The sequence below is a fragment of the Chelonoidis abingdonii genome, chromosome 3 (assembly GCF_003597395.2).
Source record: "Chelonoidis abingdonii isolate Lonesome George chromosome 3, CheloAbing_2.0, whole genome shotgun sequence".
In the NCBI taxonomy this organism is placed as follows: Eukaryota; Metazoa; Chordata; order Testudines; family Testudinidae; genus Chelonoidis; species Chelonoidis abingdonii.
In genome coordinates this window covers 187,934,302-187,940,126 of record NC_133771.1, presented here as the reverse complement: position 1 = coordinate 187,940,126, position 5,825 = coordinate 187,934,302, and the positions used below count along the sequence as shown (strand labels likewise).

At 45.7% G+C, this 5,825-nt stretch overlaps 1 pseudogene; it reads left to right on the top strand.

Annotated features, from left to right (window-relative positions):
- The first annotated feature begins 4,144 nt into the window (after nt 1-4,144).
- Nucleotides 4,145-5,265, top strand: LOC116823651 (DNA (cytosine-5)-methyltransferase 3B pseudogene; annotated as a pseudogene).
- The last annotated feature ends 560 nt before the right edge of the window (nt 5,266-5,825 follow it).

The following is a 5,825-nucleotide window of genomic DNA, read 5'->3' as shown; positions in this document are numbered from 1 at the left end:
AGAAGAGGTGATAAACAACCAGTCCACAAGTCTCCAATAGTTTTGTCACTTTCTTTAGAATGTTACAGGTCTCAGTATGGGGGCAATTTGGGTATGAGAGAAAATCTAATCCGTAACCTTTCTGAACCTGACACTCCATTGCGTGAGAAATGACTCATGTTTCTTCAGCATTCTTCCTATTCCTTTTCTTCTGGTTGAAATACCACAATTTGCTGAAATTGTTATGACAAGGAACTGAATCACCTTTTCAAGGGTTTATTCTTCTCCTCCACTCTGATTCTTCTTTAAGATACTGAGCCAAAAGGGTCTAATCAAAGAATTAATGTCAATTTGGACATTTTGGACTTACTTTACAATTTTCTCATTATCCTCTGTTACAGGGTAGTTGGTCTCAGTTAGTAGACTGGGCCCAGTTCCCTCTGTCACAGCAAGTGAGCCCAATTCAGCCAATTAAAAGGGGCTAAGCTACACCTAAGCCTATAAAGGGCTGCTAAAGGCCAGGCCAGAGAAGTGATAGTGACAGCTGTGCCAGGGGAAAGGAAGCCATGGTGGGGGGTAGCTGACTCCCATAGTGAGTCCCTAGAGCCAGGGGCCAGATGCTTAGGGAGACAGCGCTGGAGGCACATAATACATTCAGTTGCCTTTCTGCAGTCCAAATGACAGCATGAGAACTAACATATCCTGTTTCAAGCTGTTTGAAGTTGCTCAGAAATGGACCTGAGCTGACTAGAAATGAGAAGTTGCCAGGAACCGGGTGCTTGAGATCCCTGGGCAGGGTGACCTTGAAGCCTTAGAACAAAGAGTGAATTAAAAGAGTGTTTTCGGTTTGTCTATTCACTTGTGAAGGAGAACCTGCTTGAAAGACTGGGCGCAGTATTACACACTTGGGGATAGCTGACAAGAGGGGGAATGATGCCCCACACAGTTGCATCCATCAAGTGTTTTGTTCAGTGTTTGTACTTTTAATCTCCTTGCTTTTATTTTTCAGAACAGAGGCTACATCTACACTACAGGATAAATTCAAATTAGCTTAAACCGATTTTATAAAATAGATAATATAAAGTCGATTGTGCGCGTCCACACTAGGCACATTAATTCGGTGGTGTGCTTCCATGGTCCGAGGCTAGCATCGATTTCTGGAGCGGTGCACTGTGGGTAGCTACTGTAAAATAATGAGGCCAATAATGTCGATTTCCGTCCACACTAACACTATTCCGATATAGTAATATCCATTTTAGCACTACTCCTCTCGTTTTGTAGGAGTACAGAAATCGATTTAAAGAGCCCTTTAAATCGATATAAAGAGCAGTGTAGTGTGGACGGGTGCAGCGTTAAATCGATTTAACGCTGTTAAAATCAGTTTAACAGCGTAGTGTAGACCAGGCTATAAACTGACTCATATCTTACTTCCATCTGCATTGGACAGAGCTTTGGTATAGCGAAGATCTGGGCCTTTTGTCCAGTTTGAATCAACATCACTCAGAACACAATGGATTTGGTTCTAATCTCACTTCTATTGGTTTTACACCAGCACAACCCCTTTGTCTCCACTAGAGTTACTCCTCATTTACACCAATGTCTGTGAGATCAGAATCAGGCCCCAAGGCTGACCCACATCATCTTGAACAGAAATGTAATTTACTCTTCCAAGTGAGAGACAGAATTACCTTGCCATAAATCAGTGCCAGACAGTGGTCTATACAGATGTTCTATTTTTACAGAACACCATCATTGCCTAGTCATACTCAGTGTTTCTCCCCTCACACTCTCAGGCTTACATCTTTTATCTTTGTGGAGTTTTGAGCAGCTAAAATAGCCTCTTGTGACCAAATGTTCAATCTCATTTTTAGTTCAAGCAGAGAGTATAGTCACACTCTTCACATTGGGATAGCTAATGTTGTATTAGCACAACCTTGTTTTTTAAGCGTCTTATCTTTTTTTTTCTGTAAAAGTCATTCCAAGCTGAAATATGAATAGTATATAAGTTCTAAGGCTGAAAAATCTTTTGTAAAGTTGTTAAAATATTTTGGCTATTTTTAAGCTACAAGCAGAAGAAAAATGAAATGTTCTGTTTTTGACACAGTTTGATGCCTTTGTTTAGAGAAAACATGTTTTCTACCTTAAAATGAAAGTTGGCAAGCATTTCAGGTGGAATCCCTTCATGAGCAGAAAGCCTGAACAACAAGATTTTATGTAGATGGAACCCTAGGTGTTGGGAGGGGAAGACACCCTCCTTGAAATTAGGATCAAGGCGCTGGGCTGCAGTGTACCAGAGGCAAAGTAAAGGGATAGCTGAACTCCTTCTTCTTGGATAAAAAATAAACAGAGGGAGATATCTACCCCTCTCCCAGATTGAAGGAGTCAGTCTCAGTTCTACTCCCTTTTGAGCTGCTCTGGTAGAGAATCTCTTCCGTGTAATCAAGTAGGATTGTTTGGTGAAAGTCTTTCTGCTTCCCAGTAGGATCTTTCAGATCTCAGAAGAACATTATCTACTACTCTCAACATTCCAGAAGTTGAGCTGTCAGGGTGTGTTGATCTGTGTGTAGAATCGTACCCCAACCCAGACACAAGACAGCTGATGGACTGGGGAGCAGGACATGTGATTCTGACATCAATTGCAGAAGGTTGGGGAAAAAAACCCCGCCTACTACTATTATGTCAGAATTATCCACAGCATCTTAATGCCATCCTTTCAGGTTCATAAGCCCTGGTCTACACTACCGGGTTGGGTCCAATTTAGAGACATTAAGTCGATTTAAAAATGATTGTCCACACAACCAACCCCATTCCATTGACCTAAAGGGCTCTTAAAATCGACCCCCGACGAGGGTACTAGCACTAAAATCAACCTTGCCGTGTCAAATTTGGGGTAGTGCAGACACAAATCAATGGTTCTGGCCTCTAGGAGCTATCCCAGAGTGTTCCATTGTGACCGCTCTGGACAGCTCTTTGAACTCTCATGCACTAGCCAGGTATAGAGGAAAAGCCCCAGGAACCTTTGAATTTCATTTCCTGTTTGGTCAGCGTGGCAAACTTAGCAGCACTCAGCAGCACAGGTGACTATGCAGTCCCCCCAGAATCGTAGGGCATAGAATGTTTCCACGTTCCCCCTATCATCTTCATCTCTGAGGTTATCGCAGATTAGAAGGCGAAAAAAACCACACTTGCGGTGACATGTTTTCTGAGCTCATGCAGTCCTCTCACACTGATAGGGCACAGCTTAATTCATGGAGGCATTCAGTGACAGAGATCAGGAAAGAATTAAGTAAGTGCAAAGAACGGAGGCAGGACGCAATGCTGAGGCTAATGGGGGAGCAAATGGACATGATGAAGCATCTGTTGGAGCTGTAGGAAAGCCAACAAGAGCACAGACCCCCGCTGCATCCATTGTATAACCACCTACTCTCCTCTCCATGTTGCATAGCCTCCTCACCCATATGCCCAAAAACACGGGGAGAGAGGATTCAGGCACTCAGCCACTCCACTCCAGAGGATGGCCCAAGCTACAGGAGGTGTCATTCAAACAGTTTGATTTTTAGTGTGGCTTCAATAAGCAATGTGGCCTTACCCTTCTCTCCTCCCCTATCCCACCTGGGCTACCTTGTCCGTTATCTTATTTTTTTTTAATTCATAAAGAAAGAATGCATCTTTCAAAACAATAGTTACTTTATTTTGAAGGTGGATGGGTAGCTGGCTTACAGGGAATCAAAATCAGCAAAGGGGGTGGGTTTGCATCAAGGAGAAACACACACAACTGTCGCACCGAAGCCTGACCAGTCATGAAACTGGATTTCAAAGCTTCTCTGATGAGCAGCATGCCTTGCTGCGGTCTTCTAATTGCCCTGGTGTCTGGCTGCTCAAAATCTTGTACCAGTTGATTTGCCTCAATCTCTCACCCCGCCATAAGTGTCTCCCACTTACTGTCATGGATATGGAGCACACAGCAGACAGCAATAAGAATGGGAATGTTGGTTGTGCTGAGGTCTGACCTAGTCAGCAAACAGTGCCAGCGAGCTTTTAAATGTCCAAAGGCACATTCTACCATCAATCCGCACTTGCTCAGCCTATAGTTGAACTGCTCCTTACTATTGTCCAGGTTTCATGAGCCATGGGAGCAACGGGTAGGCTGGGGTAGGTGTGACCATGTGGTGCTGCCGACTGGGAGAGCAGCCTGAGGCAGAAGCCTCCAGCTCTCATGGTATTCCAAGCAGGACTGAATCTCCATGAGATGAAACTTAAAGAAGAGAATGACCTGTAGTCTCTGGCTCCCATTCAGTGCTCGAGGAGGAGGATGGCCATGTCTGTCCAGGCATCACTGATCAACCTCACTGAGGAGGTTTCCAAGGAATCTTCCCAGAGCAGCAGTACCACGTCTGCCAGCAGCACCCAGGAGGACCAGAATGGATCCCCCAAGCTCATTGCTGGGGAGCAGGAGAGCAGAGTTGCAGAGGAAGTGGTGGAATACCAGGATGAGAAAGATTTTGGAAATGGGGCACTCATGTGGGGGAAGATCAAAGGCTTCTCCTGGTGGCCTGCAATCATCGTCTCCTACAGAGTCACATCCAAAAGTCAGGCAATCTCTGGAATGCGCTGAGTGCATTGGTTTGGGGACGGGAAGTTTTCCGAGGTTTCAGCAGACAAGCTGGTGGGTCTGATGGCTTTTAGGCAGCATTTCACCCACTCCATGTTTAATAAGTTGGTCTCCTATTGACAAGCTGTACACCATGCCCTGGAGGTTGCTAGCAGCCAGGCAGGGAAGACGTTCCCTGAACCGCCAGCCAATTGACTAAAGACTAACTTCTGCAACAACAGCAAGGAGTGAGTGGAGGAGAACAAGAGCAGAGAGCAAATGGTTTCTGAAGTCACAAACAACAACAGGAGCCTTATCATGCCGGAGGAAAAACCCAGCCACATTCCACCCATTGAGGGGGGCCTTTGCCAGACTTGCAGAGATCGATTCCTGGAGCTCTTCTACATACCCGATGAGGACGGGTACCAGTCCTACTGCACCGTCTGCTGCGAAGGCAAGAAGCTGCTGCTGTGTATATATGTCAGATGCTGCAGGTGCTTCTGTGTCGAATGCTTGGAGGTCCTGGTAGGGCAAGGTACCCCGGCCAAGGCAAAAGAGCAAGAGCCCTGGAGCTGTTATATGTGTCAACCATAGAAGTGCTATGGGGTGTTACAGCGCATGCCAGATGGGATGTGCAGCTGCAAGACTTCTTCACCAGTGACAAAGGACAGGAATATGATGCACCTAACATCTAGTAAGGCCCACACATTTCCCAGAGTCACTGCCCTTGATAACAGAAAATCAATGATGGAACTGGCTACTTGGATCACAGCAGCCCTCACAGTAGACTTGCCCACAGCAGCACTGGTGACGGTGAGCTGAGCAGGCTCCATACTTGCCATGATATGGCATCTGCACTGGTAATCCAGGAAAAAAGGTGTGAACCGATTGTCTGCCATTGCTTTCACGAAGGAAGGGGCGACTGACAACATGTACCCAAAACGACCCCTGACAATGTTTGTGCCTCAGACTTTGGGAGCTTAACCCAGAATTCCAATGGGCGGCGGAGACTGCAGGAACTGTGGGATAGCTACCCACAGTGCACCGCTCCGTAAGTCGACGCTAGCCATGGTAGTGAGGATGCACTCCGCCGACTTAATGTGCTTAATGGGGACATACACAATCGACCGTATAAAATCGATTTCTAAAAATCGACTTCCATAAAATTGACCAAATTTTGTAGTGTAGACATACCCTAAGTGACTTTCTGGATCAATTGTGCAGAGGAACTCCTGACACCAGTCCAGGAGAACAG